A 26,196-nucleotide genomic window follows, 5' to 3' on the forward strand; every position below is an offset into this window, starting at 1 on the left:
TAAGAGAATAGTTGAATACTTCTATTCACAGATGTAGTTTGTTACATTGTTAATAGGCTAGTCTACCTAGAATGAAGCAATGCTCTCTCCTGGACTCCAGGCCATCATTGATCAATCAGTCAATTACTTAACAGACATTGCACACCTTCTTGGCATGGCATCCAAACAACTATTGAGAGTCAGCTGAAGCAAGACAGCTGCAAACAGAGTAGAGAACGATGCGTGCTCCAAGACTCTCCTTATTTAACTCACACTTGGCCAAAATTTACTGCACTATAGTGGTATGTCTGAAAATATGGCCTTCCATAAGAATCAAATAATTATACCCTTTGAATAGATTAGAATAGATTATGTAAGAAAGAAAAGGGATTTGAAAGTGCAAGGAGTGTCCTCAACTAATCATCGAAAGCCTAGTGCTTACATTTGCATGAGTGTACAGGCTGTGTATCCTGGCGCTGCAATCCTGGAAGACTGACACGCATATGGCAGGGAGGGGTGCCAAATCAAACCTGGTCATCACTCACACCTGGACATGTTTCAGTCCCCAGTGGGGTCCACTGCAGTATCATTCGTGGTTAGGTGCCTCTTTTTATAATTACTTCACTGTTTATGTCAGCACTTCTCAAACTTTTTGCCTTCAAGATCCTGTTACACTAAAAAGTTATTTAGAACATGCAATAATTACGTGTTATAGCTATCAATATTACCTTACCAGAAATTAAAACTGAAATTTTAAACATTTACTTATTAATATGTTCTCAAAATATCTATTCCATGTTAACATAAATGTGGTTTTATTTGATTAAAAAAACCACATTTTTTCCAAGCCAAAAGTATTTAATGAGAAGAGTAGCACTGTATTTATATAGTACTATTTTATAATGAGATTTTAGTAAATCTCATTAATTGTCTGGGTTCTTATATCTGCTTCTTCATTCAATTTATTGTCATATTGAATAGTATCTTGCCTCTGGAAAAACCTCCTTTGTACACCCATGAGAAAGTGAGGATGAAAAAAACAAAATCATCTTAATATTACTATGCAGATAGTTTTGATCCTGCAGAATCTCCACAATGCTAATTTTATAAAACATTGAATGCACATGACTATCTACACTGCCCTGTGTGATGGGTTCAGCATAACCTGACGCTTAATAGGTACTTTCATGTACACCTGTGTGATTATGGAGACCATTCTCTCACCCTGGATCTCTTCTCAGGACCACTTCTCTTTACCTTCGAAGAAGTTTAAGGAAGAAAAAAGATAATAAAAATGAAAAAAAATAGACTCGTGGGATCCTTATGAGGAACAAAATTATATTCCTGGGACTCTGGATTTCTGCAATCCTTCTGAAGTAGTCAACCTTAGTAGGTTCTAAAATGGTTTCAGAAACATGTTAGTTTCAAAGAAAATAGGATATTGAAAGTGTGTTGTGTGGCATGGATGGGGCACGGCTAAACAACACATCTAGATCCTGCTGCTGTTTTATCATCTGATCATGGATGCAATATAGCACATCTTATTAACGTAAGTGCCATAATTTTCAGATAGGTATAACTATCTGTGAATAGTCAAATTAATCTATTCAAAGTATTGTAAGCCTTGAAAAAGCAACAGAAGTATTTTCACAGTTTGAAACTGGGTTTTTGATAATGCGAGTTTAAGATAGACATTTCTCATCTATTTGTTTAGCTAATGCTTGTTGATCACCTACTATGTAGTGTGGAAAAAACATACGAGGAGATATATCTTCTGCCTTCAAATACCTTACAGTCTAGTGAAATCTACCAGTAAAACACAACAGTTAATAATACAGAGTAATAAATGTTAGGGAGACCAAGATGACTTCAGAATGGATAAAAGAGGATATGGCCCAGTCTTGTAGGAAGAGTGAGGCTTCCTAGGAAAAGTAAAGGTATGTTAAGAATGAATGGAATTGGTCTGGTTGGAATTCATATGGAACAGGGAAGATATGCAGAGTAGCAGGCAAGTTGAGAGAGCACGCAATTTGTTTGCTGATGTGAGAGAATTTCTGATGGCTAGAGTAAGGAGCGTGTGGGTCAATAAAAGAGGGATTAGAAATGTGAACAAAGAGAAGGGAAGTGACTTGAAAAAGTTTGGACTTCTTTTTGAGATTATTATGGAGTCCTCGAAGGGTTTTAATGAAAAGACAATCACAAATAAGCTTGTGTTTTATCAAATTCACTTTGGCTTCAATTTAGACATAGAAGCCAAGACTGTTAACAGACTGTTGTGCTGACCCTAGAGAAAGGAGTTGGAGTGATCATGGAAAGTGGAAAAATTCTAAATATATTGAGAAGGATGAATAAACAGGCTTTAATGATTGGTACAGATGTGAGGACAGGGTGAAGAGCAGTACTTAGTGTTTTCAGTAGGTTGCTGACGTAGCAATTGAATACTTTCATTGAAATAGGGAGTCCAGTAGGAGGAATATACTGGTGCAGATGTGGGAGATAGGAAATGAATTCAGTACTTTTGAGATATCCAAGTTGATATCTCATGTTGAGTATTGCATAGCACCTGTGGAGTCCACTAGAATATGAAATCCGTCAGATTGATGATTCATGACATGATGGAGTTCACAAAATTATGGAATCCACTTGACTAACTTCCATAAAATGGAAAACCTTATCACTTTGCTTCTTATTCTTATCCGTGTGTGTGTGTGTGTGTGTGTGTGTATGTGTGTGTGTGTGTGTGTGTATCCTACTGTATTAGTCCATTCACGCTGCTATAAAGACATACACAAGACTGGGAAGGAAAAGAGGTTTAATTGGACTTACAGTTCCATATGGCTGGGGAGGCCTCAGAATCATGGCAGGAGGCAAAAGGCACTTCTTACGTGGCGGCAGCAAGAGAAAATGAGAAAGATACAAAAGCGGAAACCCCTGATAAAACCATCAGATCTCATGAGGCTTATTCACTACCACGAGAACAGTATGGGGGACACTGGCCCCATGATTCAAATTATCTCCCACCAGGTCCCTCCCACAACACATGGGAATTCTGTGTACAATTCAAGATGATATTTCAGTGGGGACACAGCCAGACCATATCTCCTACCATATATCTGATGAATAGTTAAAATTCAATAAATATTTATATAATAAATTAATTAAAAATAGCATGAATAAAAAATCTGAAGATCACAGGAGAGATTTAGAATGGTTTTATAGATTTGGAAGTCATTAGCATATGGATGAGATTGAGGTCAAGGGAGTAGCTGCAATAAGCACAGATAGATAATGTAGAGTGAAATGAGAAAGGACATTAAAAAGTATCTGGAGGAGTTGTAACTTATTAGTAGATAAGGAATAGACAGAGGAAACTTAAAAGTAACTTAAGAAACAGAGGAAAATGAACCTATAAACACTACAGAAAAGAAGAGCCAGAAATAAATCATATCAATCAATGTTTTTATAAGCAACAGTGGCTGACTATCTTATACAAATATAACTTTATTGAAGAATATCCGGAGATAACAGAAATGATGAGGATATGGAGAACTAGGTTTGGAAAATGGGTACGAACAAACCAAGCTCTGGAGAACTAGATAGCATAAAAGACAACAAATGCAATGCAGAAGGAATTGGGAGATGGGTTGTAACTGCCACTAAAAGAAAATGGTCTCTAACTATCCCTAGATCCAGACTTGATCAAGCTTCAAGCCCTAGGAGAAAGTATCTGATTAACTGAGCCTTGCTTACAGCACTGCACCTTGTTCTAGGGAAACGAGAAGGTTTTGTCCGTTCAATTTCCATAAATGAGAAATAACTATCACCCACCAAAACTCGATACCAATGGAGCATTCCCCCAAAGGTAAGTAGAAATGACAATAGGAGGGGGAGGGTAGAGGTTGAGTTGAACAACAACAACAAAATGACAAAGGTCATTATGAGACAAAAGACAGAAAACGGTGGCAATCTGCTAAATACAGATAAATTTGGATAAAAGATAAAAGCAAATACTTACTCATTGGCAGTAGCAACAAGAGGGTTATCGGTAACTTAGGTAAGTGCAGTACGATGAGTAGAGTGCTGGAAGCCAGCAGTGCTAGAAACCAGAAAAGAATAAGTTGAGGAATGAGAGTTGAGTGAGAGTAGAAATAAGGTAGACAACTCTTTTAAGAATTTTACTTTGCAATAAAACAAAATTTAATTTGTTTTATGTTTTGGAAAATTCAGAATGCTATGGAAAACAATTCACTCTCAGGTAGGGATTTTCTAATTCTGATGGTCAGGGTAGGAGTTTTAAAACTTGCAAGACCATAGATGGATACATTTCTGTATCTGGGCATTTGTCTATACACTGGAACCCTTTGCTCCTTTTGTAGGACACCAATAAGTTGCAGAACTCTTTAAGTGCCTTTGCCTCTTAAGGTCTTGGCTAATGATTTACCACTTTACTGCCTTAATGTACAGTGCTGTTTTGCTTAATATTGATGTCTCCATAGTTAGAACCTACTAGCGTTGGCTACTTAAGAAGGATTAAAGAAGTCCAGAGCTCCAGCTATATAATTTTGTTTCTCATAAGGATCCCAAGAACTAGGATTTCAAGCACATTGAGGACAGGAGCTATTCCTCACAGTGCTGACCACAGTATTGAGCACGAAATAGTGCCCATGGTTAGGGAATACTGATCGATTAGTTTATTGATTTTTGAGAACATTGACTAAAGTGACATTTACCTACAAATTTTCACAAAAGTTATTTTTGTTTTCTTCTTTGAAGTTTCAGTTGATATGTTTTTTACTCCCTTTATCAGTTCCCCTATGCAAAGCTGTTATGAAAAAGCATGAAAAAATGTGCATTTTTGCATTTTAAGAGAGAATAAATTTTTAGATTGGAAACATTGAAAACAAACTGAAACCAATGAAAAGTGTATTTTACTGACTTATATCTAAAAATGGCACTGCCCAATTTAAGCTATTTTTAAAACCTGTATATTCATGCAGCTTGCATACCAAAATGAAAATTGGTGAGCTATAAACCCTTGAAAAACAGGGTTTATAATGGAAACAGTAATTGACCCTTAAGTACAACATCAAAAATACAATACTATATAATACAAAGCCCAGGGCTTGGGATCCCATCTCTGCTCTAACCTCAGACTGGCACACTAACCCAACACCACAAAGCCAACTAATAGTTATATTTTGTGATGTTTTCTTCTTACATGGCAGAGAAAATGGGTAAGTGATCCAATAGCCACATGCAGCTAAGTTTCACGGAACCAGCACCCTAAATATCTTTAATAAACTCACAACTCTTTTTCAGAGCCAATACCCAGTAAAATAATTGGACTTGCTTGGAAAAACAATTTATTTATTGTTTTTAAATGGAAACTCCTATTCCTGAAGTCGTGCCATGTTGCATCATGGTCTTTGGGTATGTGACATTATACCACAGGATGCGGTGAGGCTAGAATGACCAGTTGTCAGGAAAGCTCATGGAATCACGGAACATACTCAGAATATTTAGAGTTGTCTTCAACTTTGCTCTAGTTCATAGTTGGTCCAGTTTTCCCATTTTCTAAGCCCCAACTACCCATTTTTATCATGAGAAAATGTGATCTAAACTAAAGAGAAAAATGCAAGTATTAAACTTGATTGATGAGATCTGAAGGGTATATTCAGAGTCCGGGTTTCAATTTCAACTTGGCTGTAGGCAAAGAGGGGTGTGTGCATACATAGAAAGAATCTTAACTGATACTCTTTTGTTGTTGCTGTTATGGTGTGGAGGGGAAGGGGTTAAGGGAGTTTATTGCTAAAGAAGGAAAGTTCAGAGATTCCTTTCATTTTAAAGTTGAAATATGTGACCATCGCCAGCTTATTTTTTCAAGAAGCTTCCAAAGAATTTGTCAGCTGAAAATAGTCAAGATTTTGCCTTCTAAAATGTCATCTATTTACACAAATTGAGCAGGACTATTTGGTGTTTCCTTCTTGGGCATTCTGTTTCTGTTGCCTGTATAACTTATGAACTTGTAAAATGAGTGAAATATTATTGATTTCATTTATCTACATAAAACCTCTTCTTCTATTCTGTGACCAAGACACTAACTGAGCTTTGGAGTAAGGACTGTGGGAGAGGGTTGGAACTGGGACAGAGAAGGGTATTTTCTTTGTGAGAGTGTTCAGAGGATTTTAGAAGCGATGGTGTCTTTTCTAAGATTTAGCAATTTTGCTAATTGTAATTAAAATGTTGTCTTTTTATGGTGATATGAATAGCTAATATGCGTCTTAAAATTTCAGTGCTTAAAAATAAATACAAATGAATTCTGATGTTACAACAGAGCACTTTTATGGCATTTTTCATGTCTTTCTTTAAGTACTAAGATCTGTCTCAGATAACTTCAAGATATTATGAATTCTATTATTTACTGAATGTTAGATTTTTTAAGCCTCCTCCCACACACATATTTGAACACAAATACATACCTTCTTCCCTATTTTCTCTCTTATTCCCTCTTTCATTCCTTATAATTCATTCATATACTAAATTTGCTTCATCCTAATTTCTACTCTTCGTGAATTCTGTATTTTCTTTCAAGGCTTATTACAACTGCACATAAATAATTATGTAGTGGATTAAGGTTTTGAAATGTTAGCTGATACAGTACCTTTTATATCCTTGTACCCTTAGTTCTTCCCCTAAAATTCAGGAAAGTAATAACGTGGTGAAATGCTAAGTAAAAATTGGTAAAGTCTTAGCTTTTGAGTTTCCAAAGCCTATTTTTCTGGGGAAGTAGAAAGAACTCGGGGCATAGACAAAACATTTGAAAAACTACCCAACAAATTCAGAGCTAAGCTGCCTTATTGCCATTAGATAAAACCTTCTCAGCCTGAGGTGTACAGAAAGTTGGAAAATAAACATTGAAAACTTAGAATGGGTGGGTCCCTGAGAAAAGAACAAGACCCTATCCTTCTCTTGGGTTAGTCCTAGGTGGGTGGGAAGAAGGATGTGTAAGGGGGAGGGAAAGTGGGGCAACAGTCACTCAAAACAGGATATGTCAAAGCACCACGGGGCTCACACAGAGCCAAGGCTTCAGGCAAGGACATCAAGTGTCAAGGTCACAGCCTGAATGGGAACCTCTGAGATGTCTGGTGTCCTGGTCTTACCCACTAGTCCACACGGGCTGCTTCTGGATCCTGCCAGGCAAACCGGTTCAGGACTGGTGGTTTTCTCTTTTTCTCTTCCTTTCCAGGCCCCCTCTTGCATCTCTGAGCAAAATTCTGCCAGTCTCATGGTCTGCTGGGGTCACAGGAATCTCTGAGAGGCCTTTTGTCATATTTTTGGCTACGCTTAAGCACATGGGCATTATGCTACTGTCATGAGATGCAAACACTCTCTGAGCCAACTCAGATCCACCAGGCCTGACAGCCTGCAGCCTGCTGCCCCCACCCCCAAGTCTCCACGTGGGAAAGGAGCACCAGTCTCCTCATACTCAGATTTCCAGCCAATCTAAGATTTCTGTTTTTCTCTTGCTTAAACCTGACTAGGTAGAAGAGGAAGCAGATAGCCAGAAATCTTTCTTCAGGACTCACTCAACATGTACCCTATCATCCTCTAAGAAATTGTATTCTTTATCTTGAAATATGATATCTTGGTTCTAACTCATTAATTAATACATTTTTTACAACCTGAGGGTTATTTCTTTGCTTCCTTTTGAGGGCTAAGCTAAGAATAGACTTGTTTGTTTGAATTATTTTTTTTTTTTATTTAAGTTGTGGCATATTCCTTTCCTGAGGCAAAAGCATAGAAGATATTAATTGGCTAAAGAAAGTCTAAGAAAATATATAGAAAATATATGAATTCACATTTCAAAATGTCACCCTACCACAATTATTTGTGCAGTTATTCATTTAATACACATCTCTCCTGCTAAAATATAAGCTCTTTTGAAGGCAGTATCATTTTTGTGTTCATCACTCTGTGCTCAGCAACTTGTACCATTGCCTGAAACACAGTAAGTGCTCAATAAATATTTATTGAATAAATGAATAATAACATAGTAATAAAATGCCTAAAGCAATTCTTGTTACTACTAGGTGTTACTTCATCCATCCATAATGCAAAATTAGAATTAGGTAAGATACAGTGAGCCTTTTTGTTTTTTAACTGTTGTTGATCTGAGTGAGATTTGAATAATCTGTTGAGAGGAAAATCATCATTTAGATTAATGTAGAATTTCTAGCAAATTGATTAACTCAGAGTAGTTAAAAAATTCTTTTTAAGTATAACTCTGCAAGGTACACAAGGTTATAATGAGGAACACAAAACTCATGAAAACTTTGTTCTTAGTTCTGATTATTAGTTATAAAGTAATTTTCTTTTTTACAAAGAATGCTGTGAAGTTTTTATTTTATTCTTGGCTCAAAGCAAAGATTTCAGGTGGATTCATCTTTGATTCTTTTTTGAGGTGCTCTCTAAAACTCTATTTCAATAACAATTACCTGCTAAAAATTCCTACTCCCTAGGCTGTTGTACCTGAATGTAGTTCTCATTGACCTAAATGTAGAGGAAAAGTGTTCTGCGGAAGGGAGGTACTCCAGAGATTCTCTCTTCTGCGTGTCACAGAAGTGTGGGTGTGTATTTGTGCGCATATGGGCTCAAGAGTCACTAACCTACATGTTTTCAGCCATGCAAGAAAAAAGAATTCAATTCTGGGAATTAAAAACTAGACTTGGCCGGGCGCGGTGGCTCACGCTTGTAATCCCAGCACTTTGGGAGGCCGAGGCGGGCGGATCACGAGGTCAGGAGATCGAGACCACGGTGAAACCCCGTCTCTACTAAAAATACAAAAAAAATTAGCCGGGCGTGGTGGCGGGCGCCTGTAGTCCCAGCTACTCAGAGAGGCTGAGGCAGGAGAATGGCGTGAACCCGGGAGGCGGAGCTTGCAGTGAGCCGAGATTGCGCCACTGCACTCCAGCCTGGGCGACAAAGCGGGACTCCGTCTCAAAAAAAAAAAAAACTAGACTTAATGTATACTTCCAACTGTATAGAACATACAGATTAACAGAGGAAAATATTCCTATTCTACTCAATGATGCCATAGAGATAGACCTGGAGGTTTCTTAAACATTGGTGTGTATGTGTTTGTATGTGTTTGTGTGTGTGTATGTGCACGCACTAATCTGTGGGCAATGTGCCTGATTAGAATGAATAAAAATATTACAGATAGCAGCAAAATGGAGAGGTCCATTTCCCATAGATCATCTATTGATGGATGACTGTTTGCTCTGCTTTACTCTGGATCTAATTCACACATTTTTCCCTAGTCATTCAAGCCAACCTTCATTCAATAATGTAAAATGCAACTTTGAAAACACACAATACATATAGAACACACAATAGATAAAAATATAGCTAGTCAACATGTATTAAGTACTTATGAATGCAGCATATTCTCACTTTTCTTTTTGATAGTTCTTTTATTTAGTTAAAAGTTTTTGTTCTAGAGAGAGAATCAGGTAGAATATGGGAAAGTTAGCTAATAAATTTAATTGGTTGAGGAAATCAATCAAGATGATTTGTCATTTGTAAAATAATTAATGTCTTCACTTCAGCCTAAGGAGATCAACAGAATTACCTTTCTAGATCTTTCTATTGATGTTTATATGTTAAAGATAATTCCAAAGACGACTTCTTGGTGTTGAGAAAAGTCCATTTTGTTTGTTTTAAGTTTTGTATTTTTTTTCACACTGATCACTCAAAAAGGAAAAAGATACTAAATATTCATTCATATTTGGAATTTTTTAAATTGTAGAAGCAATCAGCAGTAGTTTAGTAAAAGAAATAAAAATGGATCTACGAATACCACTTCAGTCTTGTGCAATAGAGGAAAGTTTGAGTGATAAAGTTTGAGTCTGTTGTGGACTGACATTTCTAAAGCAGTCACCATGAAGCATGACTCAAAAAGCAGATTTTAGCATAGACCACAAAATACATATTTATATTGTAGTTTTTTAAAAAACTATTTCTTATTGTTATGGGAACTTGTCCTGCCTTTGAAATTTTGAAAGAAAAACTAGAAAGAAAGCAATCTTTTTTGAGGCATATATTTTAGGTGTATGCAGATTTTTTTTTTTAAATAAGGCATGTTCCTTTCCTTCTTATATTTCTTTCTTTCATTTTAATGTCTATAAGAGTCTTATTATTTCAGGAGTACAACAGCAAATTTTATTTTTTATTTTTAATTAATTTTTTTAAAATTTTTATCTTTGAGACAGAGCCTCGCTCTGTCACCCAGGCTGGAGTGCAGTGGTATGATCTTGGCTCACTACAACCTCCGCCTCCTGGGTTCAAGAGACTCTTCTGCCTCAGCCTCCCGAGTAGCTAGGACTGCAGGTGCATACCACCACACTGGGCTAATTTTTATTTATTAATTTTTTAAATAAAAACGGGTTTTCACCATGTTGGCTAGGCTGGTCTTGAACTCCTGACCTCAAGTCATCTCTCCACCTTGGCCTCCCAAAGTGCTGGGGTTACAGGCACGAGCCACCATGCCAAGCCCAATGGCAACTTTTATCATGACCTGAAAATTGTCACACTGTGGACTGGCTTTGTGAAAAATTAAGAAGATGGTGAATGAACTAGGCTCCTAGTCTTTCCCTTTTTCAGGACATGGGCCTTATCTCTGGAGGGGAACCTTGTCCAATGTTGCCATCAAGATCTGGTATGTCCAGTGCTGCTAGTGGATTGAAATCTTATTACCTTGTTTTTTTCCTTCTACAACTTTTCCATCTTCTTTCTTTCCTCATCTCTCCCCACCACACTTTCCTCTCCGATTCTACAGGTCTGCAACAACCAGAACCTTAGTCTTCAATAATTATGGCTCCAGGATTCTTGTGATTATTTTACTTTACATTTAAATAGGATATAATTAATACCATTGAATATTCTGAGCATGTGGCTACTAATGGGTTTCTTTTTGCTCTTAAGAGAGAAACAAATACTGAAACCAGAAGCTGTTGGAGAGATTTGATCTTTTGAAAAAGATATAAAATTTGCTTACTCATATTTACAATTGTGACAAGACCTCTAGGAATCCAGGCATTATGTTTTTTATGTGAGGAAAGCAGAGAATGTTTGTTTTGACTGCATTATAACCAAACACTATTAAACAAAGTTGAGTATATTCCTAGCTTCCCTATGCCAGACTAGGTAGTATCTTGTGGCCACTTGAAGGAATTTGGCCTTCATCTGAATGCAGCGGAAGTCACTGACATTTTACTCAGGACAAGGGGGAAAAGACACAAGTGGTGAATATAGCTAGAATTTTCATTTTGGAAAGAGCAATCTGGCTATGGTGTGGAAAACCACATTGAATGTGAATGGCTACCTTTGATAGGAGGTTGCTGCAGTAGTCCAAGACAGAGAGGATGAGAGCTTGGACTGGGATGTCGGTAGAGGAAAGAAAAGAAAAGAAAGGTGTCAATAAATGTTTTTCTATTATGGAATGGATATGGAGGAGTTTAAGAGAAGGCATGTGCAGAATGCCCCTGGCAACTGACTTGTGCATTGGTGTCCTGAGATGCCCTTCAATGGGGAAGGAGAGAGTTGCTGAGGAAGAAGGCCAGGATAGAAGGAAAACTGTGTATTTCATTTTGACCTATTGCTTTTGAAATATCCAAGTGAAAGTATCCAGAGAGAAGTGGGATACAAGGTCTCAAGCTCAGAGGAGACATCGAGACCACAGATACACAACGGTGAAACTTCGTGTGTGGTCGGTCATGGGGAATGAATAAGGCTGCCTAAGAAGAAGATAGAAGGAGAAGAAAAAAGCGACACAACCTGCCTAGGAAAATGCAACATTGAAATGACAAAGAAGAAGCAAATGTTGAAAAACAAAACCAATGGTCAGGGAGGCAGGAGGAAAAGAAGAAAGTATAATAGTATAAAAATGGAGGAAAGAGAAGTTACATGATGGAGGAAAATGAAAATAAAATGTATTACAGGCTCTGCTATCCTGAGGCAAAACCAATTTACCTTTTTTTGTTTCTTTGTGGGCTTTGTTAGAAGGACTTGCATATGCTAAAAAAACAAACAAAAAACAAAAAAACTAAAATAAAACTAATGACATTATTCTAACGAGACAGATAAACAGAAATTGGTAGTGGAATCAAATGAGTAAGGCTTCTTCAGTGATTATTAGGTAATTGTGTCACAAATTAGCACCATGGATTTTTCCTTCAAAGCTTAACATCAGTTGTAACTATAAATTTGCCTTCCTTTCTTCTTTCTCTCTTTTCCCCCTTCCCCTCCCCATGTTTTCTTTCATTGCAGGGACCTTGTCTGGTTTCTACCACTGTGTCCCCAGCATCTAGCATAGTGCCTGCAAAAGTATCCAGAAGGCATTGAATATTTGTGGAGAAACACACAAATGAATCTCAAATATGCAATAAAAAGAGAGAAGCTCTGGATTAGGGAAAAACAAAACAAAACAAAACAAAACAAAATCCTTAGGTTTCATCCTGCTCTGGATCATTTGGTTTTAAAATATCTAGGGCCTCTCTTTCCTACTACATAAAAGCAAATGTCTTGACCGGAAGTATTCCAAGATAACTTCTGGATCCAAAGTTCCATGAATCTATTTACCTAACTCTGCTAAAATGTTGGGGCAGATGTCTCTGAAAAAAGCTTCTAAAAACATGTTGCCATCCAGGTTGGCTTTATGCTGTGCCAGCGATATTTGAAGAAGGCTAACCCCTTAGGGACACTGTGTGATCTCATCCTGTAGCAGCTCACCTATTGGCCATTGCCCTGCCTTGCAGCCAGGAGCAGGTGAGCCTGATAATGTCCGACATCAGCTGTCTTGTTTCCTTTGCTTTTTGCCCCAGGCTTCTGTGCAGCTGCAGAATAAAAGGCCGAGCATGTGCCCCACTGGAAGTGTTGAGAATCCATGGCTTCAATAGACCTTTGACGAGTGGGAAGTTGGAACCATGATGAAATACTGCCCTCTAGACTGAGCTCCGGAAGACAATTCTGGGGTGAATTCTATATGGTTTCCCAGAGGGTCCCCAATAGCACTGAGCCCCCATTTCCACAGTCATATTCAGTTCAATAATATTTTTCTTCCTTTCCTGTTTTGCTTTCTCCAGTGCCCATCGCTAGTTGCTTCCTAAGAGGAATTTCCCAAAATAAAAGTGCCTATCCACAAATCCTCCTGAGGCTGCTTTTTTGGAGAATTCAAGTTAAGGAAGATTTCTATTGGATCAATATATGTACATGAAGTTCACTTTACTCTTCATTCCCAGTGAAAATGCTTCAGCAATTTTGAGTACAATTTAAATTTTTCTAAAGCAATGTTTTCTTCATTATTTTGCATTTCAGTTTTAGAAATGCCTTATCTTTATTCTGTTATAAAACTTTAATTAAGACTTCCAACTCTTAGATACCACCTCGGATATCTTCTAGCTTTTATACCAAACAGATGATAATCTGTAAATAAATATTTAAATGTACTAGAAATTCAGTTATTAAAGGACTATTATGAAGACATAATCGTTTTGCTGGTAAAAGCAAACTTACTTACTGGCTAGTATATGTATTTTCATATATTTTAACTTAGATTTTATTTGTGTTATTTCAGGTTTGTATGGATTTTAATCGCTATTGCTGGTGCACTTCACTTGGGCTTGGAAACTTTTTCCCCATTTTCGTAGTAATGATGCATAAATACATTAAAGTGAATAGTATGTACACATAGATATTTCTCTTTTTATTGGGAAAAAAGAAAGTATTTTTCTTGCTTTTCCTGCAACTCATTAATCGCAATGCTATATATGCTATTAATTATGCTTAAATGTAGTTTGCTTGTATAATTTGTGAACCTCCAATAACTCAAGACTTTCAAATTATTTGTCTTCCATGTTGACATTTTGATTACTAAAACATTCCTAAAGCTAGAAGAAAGACTAATAACATAGGATTAAAACTATGAATCACCTTTTGATTAAACACTCAGCAATCTTTGTTGCTAAATCTTCACTCAGAGACTAACTCTAAGTCTCATTTGAAGTTATAGATGTTAATTTCATATTGATCACCATAGCCTGGTAGATGCAATGCATATTTGCTCAGCTCATAGTTTTAATTTAAAGTGGATATTGGTGCTTTGTGATGAGAACAGTGATCTCTAATCATGCAGCTTCAATAAATAAAGCTGAGGGAACAGTGGGCAGCATTGGTGACAGTGGCATTTGGTGACAATCTGTTCTAAATGTTGAATGTAACATATCTCTTGAGTTCACATGTTCACTCAACTCCATCTCTACTGAAGTAACCTAGACTTCAGTTTATATGGTCTTGATAGTGGTAATAATATATGTGTAAATATAAAGACGTTTGTTTTGTAAAATAACTCACATCTCATCTAATTTGACTTGAAAAATTATCTTTTGATGTGTATGGAACAGTTATAGATATTTCCATTTAGGGTCAGATAAATTGTGTTACTGGTGACCAAATTACAATAACTAACAAATGGGGAATGCAGAAACCAGGTGCTCTGGTTCCTGGCCCAGTGATATTCTAGATTTCCACTGTTCTGTGCTTTATGTTCTCACTACTCATTGTCTCCTCAGCTAGTGCCTTCCATACACAAACTCACTCTCTCTCACCCATTCTTCCCTCCTCCACCTTTTTCAATAAATAGTAAGGTACACACTGGGAACTAGAACAGCTGAATCTTTTTACTTTTACTCCACCTGAATTTTGGATATGATCTTGCTGTGATGGTTAATTTTATGTGTCAGCTTGGTGAGGCTGTAGGACCCAATTATTTAATCAAACATGGAGTGAGGTGTTGCCAGGTCATGGGGAACATCTATAATCAGTTGACTTTAAGTAAAGGAGACTACCATCCATAACAGGGTTGGGTCTCATCCCATCATCGGAAGGCCCCAAAAAGCCAAGATGGAAGGCCCCAAAAAACCAAACACTGCATGTTCTCACTCATAGGTGGGAGTTGAACAATGAGAACACATGGACACAGGAAGGGGAACGTCACACACCAGGGCCTGTTGTGGGGTGGGGGGAGGGGGGAGGGACAGCATTAGGAGATATACCTAATGCTAAATGATGAGTTAATGGGTGCAGCACACCAACATGGCACAGGTACACATATGTAACAAGCCTGCACATTGTGCACATGTACCCTAAAACTTGAAGTATAATAATAATAAAAAAAAGAGCAAAAACTGAAGTTTTCCAAAGAAGAAGACATTCTGCCACAAGACGGTAACAGCAACTCGTGCCTGAGTTTCCAGCCTGTCAGCCTGCCCCATGGCTTTCAGACTTGCCGGCCTGCCAGCCTCTATAATCCTGTGAGCCAATTCCTTAAAACACAGCTCCTGATATAACATAGGGTATATATATCCTATTGGTTCTGTTTCCCTGGAGAACTCTGACTGATGCACTTGCCTTACGTTTTCTGAGAATATCAATGTAATACAATTTGTACACCACTGACATTGTTATGTTCCTTAAAGGATCTCTGTACATCTGCTCTTGCCCCTTTCTGCTGTCCTTACTCCTTGCCAAAATTTCAATTTTCAATTGTAGTTTTGATTCTATAAATTCTCTTCATTTCTTGCATCCTGTCTTAGCAATATTTTGTGTCTTGAAAGTCTTTCCATTTTCTCTATTTTATCTCTAAATTAGTGAGCGTGATCTTAATGGATAGGACCAAAAAAAAAAAACTGCCATCAACTGGCTCCCTTCAATCTTCCTATTAATAAACTAAGTAGCACTTTACTTTATACTCAACATATCTTACATTAGTCACACACATACACACACACACACACAAATACACATAAATGCACATACACACTGAATTCTAAGGAATATAGCTTATTTTTTCAATTGTATAGTGCAACCTATTTATAGTTTCACAGCAGAAGGCTGAAGAGCAAGGAATCACCTACTGCAAACTCAGTCACAAATACTGATGTTCTTAATTAGGGTTTGAATACTTTGATACTTATGGCCTTTGCCTGCTAGTAATGAGGTAGTGAGGCATTTTGGTTGCCTACTGGAATTCTCCCGGATATTCTGCATGGAACTGAAATTAAACCTGGTCAAAATTAACTCCCAACTTTTTTTTCCAAACTCTTTTTCTCTTTTATTGTATTCCCCATTGGGTTATTGGTAATATCATCCATGTTTTCAGTGACTCTTGATTCTACATTTTTCTTCACTATATGTCTCCAGTGGGACCCCAAATTCTGCTAATTCCGTTCCCTTCTAAGTGCACCATGATCTGTTCAGCTTCTATAACTTTTCACACTGATTCATTCATTTAATAAATGTTTATTGAATGTGTAATTTATGTCAGGCATGGTTGTAGGTGCCCACGATACCTTAGCGAATAAGGCAAGGAAGTGTACCTTTGTGGAGTTTATGTGTCAAAAGGGTAAGACAGACAATTAACAGGTAATATAATTAATAAATTATGTATGATAGAAGATTTTTTTTTCATTAAAGAAAACAGAACAGGGCAAACACCCTGTGAACTGGCTGACTCAATATGTATTTAATAAACATTTTAAAAGTAACAGATTGACTGAAAGCATAGTGTGTTAACCTCTAGGTGTCTTGTGTTCAGTGTCCTAGAAGAAATGAGTTATACTTAAATAAGGACTTAAGTTCATTTATTTGCTTTGGGTAGGTGAAAGTTTTGTTTTGATTTGTTTGCTTTTTGTTTGTCTTTGGTAGAATAGATGAGCAGTCTCAGAAGATGCTGAAAGAGTAAAATACCAACTGAGTTGTCTAAATAAGCACAATATTTTGCTTTAATCCTTCCTTCCTTCCTTCCTTCCTTCCTTCCTTCCTTCCTTCCTTCCTTCCTTCCTTCCTTCCTTCCTTCCCTTTGTCCTTTCTTCCCTCCAATTTAACAAGACTATATAATTCCTACTGTGATACAGGAACTATGCCTGGCACTGGAGATACAAGGCTTATGAATAAAGAGCCACTGAACTTTAGGCTTTCACAGTCAGGTGGGGAAGCATACATGTTAAGTCAATGGAAGTCATTAGAGCTCAGTGAGTGAGAGCTAGGGCCCTGGAACTATACTCTCAGGCTGAATTCTAAGTTACTCTGTTTCTGTGGGCCTCATGCTACTTTTCTGGAAGAAAGAAATAATAATAGGACCTACATTCAATGGTTGTGTTAGGAATAAGTTACAATTTATCAACTGCATATAAAATACCTGGCATATAATAATTAATAAATTTTGCAATATTTTTATTATAAATATAATAAAATGAGGAATGTTCAGAGAGAGAAAAACATGCTTGGAGAATATGGAAGCCTATATATGGTTGAACTAAAAGTTAAAGGGTGATTTTATATTATCTTTAAAGGAAGAAGTGAAATCAGATTTCCAGAGTTGAGATGGGGATCAGGTTATTTATGGACTCAAAGATACAGTGAGTTTGGGAAGAGCCCTTGGTGATGAATAGAAGCAAGACATGCTGAAGAGCAAAAACTATGTTTGAAATTTCAAGATAAAACATTAGATAATAGAGACAAGGTGGAACTACCTGGGAAATATACATGGCAGGAAAACCAACTCTTTATAAAGCCATAGAAAGAGTTGAGTTTGGGCCAGGTGTGGTGGCTCATGCCTGTAATCCCAGCGCTTTGGGAGGCTGAGGGAGGTGGATCACTTGAGGCCAGGAGTTCAGGATCAGCCTGGCCAACATGGCAAAACCCCATCTCTACTAAAGGTACAAAACATTAGCCAAGCATGGTGGCACACACCTGTAGTCTTAGCTACTCAGGAGGCTGAGGCAGGAGAATTGCTTGAACCTAGGAGGTGGAGGTTGCAGCGAGCCGAGATTGCGCCACTTAACTCCTGCCTAGGTGACAGAGCAAGACTCTCTCTCTAAAAAAAAAAAAAAAAAAAAAGTCAAGTTTTTACTTTAGTGGTTAAGCTGAAACTTTATTATTAATGGATTATTTATGGCAAATAGTTGTTGTTTGCATCTTAAATTGTAACTGTTAACTTCAAAGTGCTAGAGACTTGAGTGTTTGGGACTTGAGAAACTTGAAACTTTGTAATTTAAAAATTACACCATCTATAGCAGATTTTTATGTTTATTCTATGTCCTATGTTTCCCTAAATGTAAAATGAACTTGAGTACTATGAAATCATTTATATTCTCATCATTTTAATCTTATTTCTAGTTAATATTTTAAACTACAGAATTTCATATATTATGATTCTTGCTTGGCAGATTTTTTTTCAGGTTATACCTAAAGATGAGTTCATGAACACTTTTATGTGATGTATACATGTTAACACTAATTTCAATTAGATAGTATATTATATTGCTTCTCATTGTTAATGTGTAATGGAAAGATAATATTTTTTCCTAAAAATAAAAAGAATAGCAATTTACTTCCTGACATAAAGTAATCTTAATATATACTCATACACAAAGTCCATGAAGGTGTGTATTTATCTTCAAAGAAAAAAATGACTTAGAAAAAAGGGCAAACTTGGTAGGATTTTAAATCAATATTGCATGACATCTTTTTACCTACTGCCTGGAAGAAATAAAAACACATTAAACTTTTTATTAAAAGTACGTTAGAGTAACTGAGAACATTTTCAATTGCATAATAAAGATTTGTGTCAGACATAGACAATGACTTTCTGTGAGCTCTGCTCTGACATTGAACAAATTCAGAATGACATTTGCTATCCAACAAGGTTTTTCCTTCTGAAAACACAGCCCGCTAAGAATCTCCAAACTACTCCGCCTCCTTGGTTTCTGTATAAAGCACCAGGCAAACTTGAAAAAAATAAACTGACTGGCTAGGGCTTGGTAAGGAAGCCTGAACAATGGGGAAGCATAAGCAGAATTTTCCGAGAAGCCTATAGCTGCCAAACCAGGCCTTCAGAACCTGCCCTTTTCTCGCCAGGATGGAGTAGCAGAGGAAGAGGATAATCCTAGAGCAAACAGACCACATCCCCAAGCTCTACATAGTAGTGTATCAACATTCACTCATTCATTCCACTTATGCAACAAATCTTCGCATGCTAGGCATTGTTCTGGGTGCTAGAATACAATGGTGCCCTGCCCTCAGTCTAGCTCAGAAGACAGATAAAATAACTAATAAATATGTGACAAGTCAGGTAGCAATGTATCCTGTGGAAAAAGCTAAAATAGAGGGAGAAAAGGGAACATTGGGGTAGTTTAGACTTGACAGATAAAATACGGGACACCCAGTTAAATTTGAATTCCAAATAAATCCAAGTAATTTTTTTAGTGTAAGTATGTCCAAAGCATTATTTGGAGCATTCTTATATAAAAAATGGCATATTTGTTGTTCATCTGAAATTCAAATATAGCTGGGCACCCTTCCTCCCACCCAGGCCCCTACATCTGTCAATCTTATTTGGGTTAGAAGAGGGAGAAGGATTTTTATCTTTGTATTGAGTAGTCAATGAGGTCTTCTGATGATATGATCAAAAGAAGATACCTAAAATAAGTAAGGGAGTGAGCCATGCAAATATTTGGGGGAGGAATATTCAGTAGAGGGAAAAGCATGCAAGTGAAAAGACCCTGAAGCCTTGCAAGTTACAGTTACATTTTAAGTTGTATTCACAGTTGTGTTCCCAAACAAAGCATGCATAAAGTCCGACTGTCAAACAGCTAGTGTGGAGTCTAGATGTGGCTAGAGAGTTGATTATTAGACCCATCAAGTAACCCGGAAATCCCCTTCTGATTCTGCAGAGTGTCTGTTCTTTAGCGAGAGGAACCACTGATGCTTGCAATGACCTCTGAGTGACTACTCAGAGAAACTACTCAATGGAGAAGTTCTCAATGGAGTCCAGGCAACAGGACTTTGCGAACTGTAAAAATACCACCTGTGTTGAGCCTGAAGACCTTTAGTGTCTGGATTTTATTTTTTATTTTTTTAAAAGTCTGATGCTGAGTTGCTTATCTGTTTCTTTCCAAATGCCCAGAACCTCACAAGTTAGTCGGCAAAATTAGACGGAAAATTTGGCCAGAATTCTAGAACATCCAATCCTGGTGCTTGCCAAAAATATCAAAAGAGTAGTCTTTCTTGTGGTACTTAGGATCTTCTGACTTCAGGTCCGGTGAAATACCAGGCACTTTCTTTTTCCTTTCTGGGTGGGAGAGTATGAAAGGGTATGAGAAAATGAAATACCTAAGGTAGGATCTGAGAAGAAAATATATCTCAGCATTTAAAATTTTTCATATTTTTAGATCCTTGATTGAAAGTAATGTAAGCTAATGAGTTTGAATGTTTTTCTTTTGAAGTAAAAAGAGCTGCATAGAAAAGAAAGTGGTGCCTATCTCTGTGCCAAGACCAAAGAGTAATTTTGTGTCCTGGCCATTCAAGTTGTGGGTTGCTTTTCCACAACTATGCCTCCACTGCTATTACTTAGTCTGCTCAGAGCTCTATGCTGACTGGTGCCCACATAATCTAATAATGAGCCAGATGCTCCTCCCATGTATGTACTCTTAGATGGTGACTTTGGAGGAGATTTAACTCTTTCATGATCCTAGGAGGCAATGGCATGGAAAAGACTGGACAGTTACCTAACATCCTGAAATTAATTCAGCTTGCAAACTACTCTATGTGCAAAAAGGAACTGAGTTAACAATAACAGAAAACCAAGAAAGAGTAGTGGCTCAGAAAGATTTCTTTTTTTAATGTTTTGGGGTACTGAAAATTATATTCAAATTATCAGGGATTTATTGGAGACCGTTAATTAAATAAAGACAACACAGTTTGTCAGAGATAAGATATCTCCATGTTGTGTGGAGTGATATGTATTCAGAGTTCAGTATCTAGTAGGAAATGTCACTTGGCTACATGATGGCCCCAGGAACAAGGTTTTGCCTTTCGATTTTGAAGAATCTAGAAGGTACCTAAAATGATACATAACTAGACAATTCCTCTTTAACCAGACATCTGTGGACACCTCAAGAATAATAAGTATTCCAGAAATATAGAGAATAAATATGCTTCAGGATTTTGCTCCAGATATGTCTTCTTAGGGTGTTAATGTTGGTTGAGCTGATTTAACCATCACTCTTTGTGGAATCCAACTCATAATTATAGAAGGGAGAGTAGAAAGCTTCACTGTGAAAGATGGCAGATCCTTAGTTTGATGATTTACCTGTTTGCTTGTTTAAAATAGATTTTTATAATTTTAACAAAATATATGGAAATATTAGTGAGTATCCCTAAAATATATAGAATAAAACAAAAATTTATTCCCATTAACTGTAGGTGACATTACTGATGTTTTTTGTTTTTTCTTTTTAAAAAACTGTACCTGTATGTTAATTAGTGCTTCATTTTCCTATAAAATTGCATAATCCTCTACATATAGTTTTGCTTTCTGCTCTTTTGCACTTCACGTTATACTTTGCATGGATTTCATGCTATTAAATATTCTTAAAAACATGTTTTTCAGAGGTTGCACATTATTCTTTTATATGATAAGCCATAATTTATTAAATCATTTTATATTTCGGGTAGTAATGATGACTACAAGTTTCTACTATTATAAATGATTATTCAGCAAACAACGTTGTACATAAACTTTTACATACATTTCTTAAAATTTATTTTAGAAGTTTTTTTTCCGATGTAATTCTCAGATCAAAATATATAGTCAATTTTAAGATTTGTGCTACATATTGACAAATTGCTGTCTAGAAACATTTGTTCATTGCAAGATTTTATAGCAAGTATTCGTGTGTGTGCATTTTAAGCCTTTTTTCTAGTCTGTTTTCTTTGTTTTTTTCTTGATGGGACTTTGATGTTTTATAAGGTTTGTATTTGTCTTCCAGTGGTTAGCTTTAAAATTATACCTCACTGTAAGACCCTTAGTCTCCTGTTCTTTTAGATTACATAGTGTGTACATATTATATACATTACTATGGATGCTCTGTTGTCCATTGATGCCTAAAAAGTGATCCTAAAACTTAGTGTCGTAGAACAACAATATTTTGTTATATCTCACAATGTAGGGAGTAAGAATTCAGGTAGGGCTCAGCTGGGCAGTTCTTCTGCTCCATATTTTGTTAACTGTTATCACTTGTTTGTATTCAGCTGCTAGCTTGGCTGGTCCGAAGGTATCAAAATAGTTTAACTTGTATGTTGGTGGCCTGGTGGAGATGGGCCAAGAAGTTAAGCTCAGCTGGGACCCTCTTCCTTCCCATGTGGTCTCAGGGCCTTTCCAGGTGGTATCTTCAACAGGGTATTCAGTCTTACCATATGGCAGCTCATGGCTCAAATAGGGGTATTACAAGGAGACTGGGTGAGCTCTGAGGGGCTTCTTATGACCTAGCCTCAGCCTCAGAAGTAGTTGAATTTACCTGCATTCGATTCAGTAAGCAAGCACTAGGGTCAACCCTGATTTAAGTGGAGAGGAATTATACTTGAAAGAGAAGGCTAGAAAATAATTTGTAGCTGTCTTTAATCTACACCTTCCATCTTCTGGCCATGAATTGTTTACTTTCTCTAGCATATAAAATACTTTCATCTCCTCCTAAGGTCTGCAAAAGTTTCATTCTCTTATGGCATCAGCTAGCAGTCCAGAATTTTGTCAACTAAATGAGGTCCATGTACTCTCTGCTCTCTTGCTTCCCCCTGCCACAATATGCAGGGGTGGGATAGAGATAGAGTCATTACATCAAGTAATCCAGTTGTATAAGGTTCACAGCAATTTCTGAAATCCAGCATGGTTTAGGGGCTTGTTGACTCCCTAAAAATGATTCTCCATGAGTCTTGGCTATACCCTCTGGGTTCCTGATTCTTCCCTTTGAGTTATCCTTTCTTTTCCGATAGAAATTGCCAATATTTACATCTACATATTAATAGCTTTCTCAACCAGCTCTGTGGCTGTAGAAGTTTTGAGGTTCAAAGCCCTCTTATTTTGTACAATTTCTGTCCATTTTAGTCTAACCCAATGTAATTACTTTAAAAAGTTTTTGATTTCTTTTTTCTTTTTTAATTTTTTTGAAACAGGGTGTTGCCATATTGCCCAGCCTGGTCTTGAACTTGTGGCCTCAAGCACTTCTCCCACCTCAGCTTCGTAAGTAGCCGGGATTACAGGCATGAGCTCCTGTTCCTGGCTCAGTTTTTGGTTTCTTAGTTATCAATTAATAATATACTCCATTAGAGAAAAGCCATGTCTACAAATCTCTTTGAGATTAACCCTTTATCTTAGGCTTCCTATGAGATTGCTGAGTGAAAACACCCTAAAAACTCTTAGAAACTTCACTGTCTACTGATGAACATTTTCTTAGTATGAACCCCTTCTGTAGCCCATGCTTCCCTCAGAACCTAATCCACCACGTTAGTGCTTTTACATTCATTCCCATGCTCGGTAGTGTCTTCATGGCCACTATCACCAAAGAATACATAGTTCCTATATAGAAGGTGTACTTTTTTTTTCTGGCACTTGCTAGGTTTTCCTACCACCAGCTATACCACCCAACACGCCACCCCATTTTTCGTAGTCTACTGCTGCTTCTGTTGCCTCTTTCCGCAGGGATTTCTGAAAGGCTTTGTCAGCCTCAGCTGCTTTAATCGACACTTACACAATTTGAAATTTATCTTGCTATTTCCCTGGAAATGGAGTTCACGAATTTTGTTGTTGCTATTTTCCTTACCTCATAGAGTCCAAGAGAGGAGAGAAGAATAAGATCTAACCTGCTACCATCTTACTATCAGAATTAAAATGAAATTATTTTAATATTCTTATATATTTTTTAAAATGATCCCTCTTAGGGGTGTGTGTCAGAATGATAAGGGGTAAAAAAGAACATTTTGAAACAGCCGATTTGATATTTCCTTAATTTGTATGAATACAATTTATTGAGGCCACTTGGGTATCACAATTTTTATTAACAAGTAATATGTCAAATGAGACACCCCATCGTTCATTTCAGTAATGAGTTCAGATGGGGGTGAGAGTTAGAGATAAGATGAGAAAGTATATTGCATATATTAATGAGTAAAGTGGGAAGGAGGAAAAGGATATTGGCTAAGAGGAGGAGAACAATGTCTAACAGCTAGTTTATAAGAAGTGACAAAATGAACTGAAGTCAAAGCGACTAAATGGAGAAGCCTGTCTGAATGGACTTCTCAATGAATATGACATTAATCTCGGAGGAAAAGTCCACAGTGTATTTACATTGAAAGAAGCATGCATGTATTATAGTATTATAAAATACAACATAAAAGTTAAATAAAGTTTTAAGTCGACATAGAAGATTCTATCTGGAATTCTCTTCAACCTGATCACATAGCTAGTTCTCATCATTCAATTCTCAGGTTAAATGTCACCTGTTGAGGAAAGACTGAATTCCCAACCCAAAGTACTCCCTGAGTCTCCACCTCATTAGCCCATTTTATTCATAATAGCATATTTCACTCCATTTTCAGTTTATTTACTTTTCATTTTTATGATCCTTTGTTCCACTCATCCCAATCAATTATCAGCTCCATTACAATTATATCTTCCGGATCTTTTCAATGCTGTTTTCTCTACATCTGGACAGACCCTGGTGCCTAGTAGGACCACAGTAACATTTTGTTTGTGAATAATAGAGACGGCATGGAAATTTCAGCCTGTCAGCAGCATGCCACAGGGATTTCCACTTGCAGGGATCTAGTCCTTCTTTTCTGCTCTTAGGCATACTTAGATGCAGGTGGGACTTTGTTCCAACAAATTGGTTATTTATAATATATAAGAAGCTAAAGACTGTATCATTTTTCTGTTGCGTTGGATCATCTCATCAGCACTCATTAATTTTGAATTTGTAAGGTATGTATTTTGTTTCCGGTGTGGTCTAGTCATAGAGATAGTTTTATCTCCTACTTTCCAAATGTTGTTTGTTTCTTATAAATGGTTTCACTGGCTGTTTAATTAGCCAGGGCCTTCCTAACTTTATTATGCAATGATGATGATGATGAGAATTCTTCCCTTGTTCCTGAATTTAATGAGAATATCTCTAGTAATTTCACAATAAGGTGAGGCTGATGAATGATTTAAGAGCTTTTCTATATCATGGTTAACGAGTAATGGGATTTCATTTTATCCAATCAGATGTTTTCATAATAGTGCTGGTATTTGGTGATTTCACATCTATGTAACTGAGATAAATGCATAATCTCCTTACTTTCTTGTTATCCTTATCAAATTTTGATACCATATATGTAATTTTTAAAATTAAAAAACTAGCCAGGCGGGTTGTTGAAGCCCGTAATCCCCGCACTTGGAGGCTAAGGTGGGCAGATGGGTTGAGTCCAAGAGTTTGAGACCAACCTGGGCAACATGGCAAAACTCCATCTTTACAAAAAATACAAAAATTAGCTGGGCTTGGGGGCACATGCCTGCAGCCCCAGCTACTTGTGAGGCTAAGGTGAGACCCTCGATTGAGCTCAGGAGGTTGAGGCTGCAATGAGCCACGATTGCACCACTACATTCCAGCCTGGGCAACAAAGAACCACCCTGTCTCAAATAATGAATAAGTAAAAATTTAATTTAAAAACTACTGTTTATTATTTTTAGATCCTAGGATAAGTAATATAAGGACAGCAATTTTGTTCTTTGAACATTTAAAAGCAAAAGCTCATTAGTTAAAATAAAATACCATTTTGGCTTAGAGCATGTTTGGAGATAATTTTTTTGTAACATATCCAATTAATTCAATGTTTACTTGTATATATGGATTGTCTAATTAAACATGGTACAATTGATAAATGTATGTTTTATCAGAAAATTGCCCAATTCATTCAAATTATCAAACTAATTAGAATTAGGCATTTTAATCTTCCATGACCATCTTTATCATATGATTTTGTTAAAAATAGTGTAGTTGTTAGGAGCACAGGTTTTGGAGTAAGGGTGAGAGGATTCTTCTTTGAAATTCCATCATTGATACATAAGAAGCTTTGCTATAATAGCAAGTGAAACCCCCAACTTCAGTGACCACATTTATAAAAAATAAAAAAAAAAACCCAGAAATAAACACTTTAGAGTTTTGTTTTAAGGATTAACTGAAATAATAGGCAAATCTTAAGTGTAGTGTCTGCTACATAAAAAGTACACAATACATCACAGGTATTTATCATTATAATTTCAATCATTGTTTCTCTGGGTTTTATTTG

General features: G+C 36.8%; 1 long non-coding RNA gene across 1 annotated transcript in view; it reads right to left on the reverse strand.

Annotated features, from left to right (window-relative positions):
- The window catches only part of LOC134735607 (uncharacterized), a 48,323-nt gene that overhangs the window by 12,192 nt on the left and 9,935 nt on the right, over nt 1–26,196 (reverse strand). The window contains exons 2-3 of the long non-coding RNA XR_010118869.1: nt 3,995–4,075; nt 2,806–2,859 (exon numbers count right to left, since the gene is read on the reverse strand). This is a non-coding gene — a long non-coding RNA (uncharacterized lncRNA). The remainder of the gene's footprint in view (nt 1–2,805; nt 2,860–3,994; nt 4,076–26,196) is intronic.

The sequence above is a fragment of the Symphalangus syndactylus genome, chromosome 22 (genome assembly GCF_028878055.3).
Source record: "Symphalangus syndactylus isolate Jambi chromosome 22, NHGRI_mSymSyn1-v2.1_pri, whole genome shotgun sequence".
Taxonomy (NCBI): domain Eukaryota; kingdom Metazoa; phylum Chordata; class Mammalia; order Primates; family Hylobatidae; genus Symphalangus; species Symphalangus syndactylus.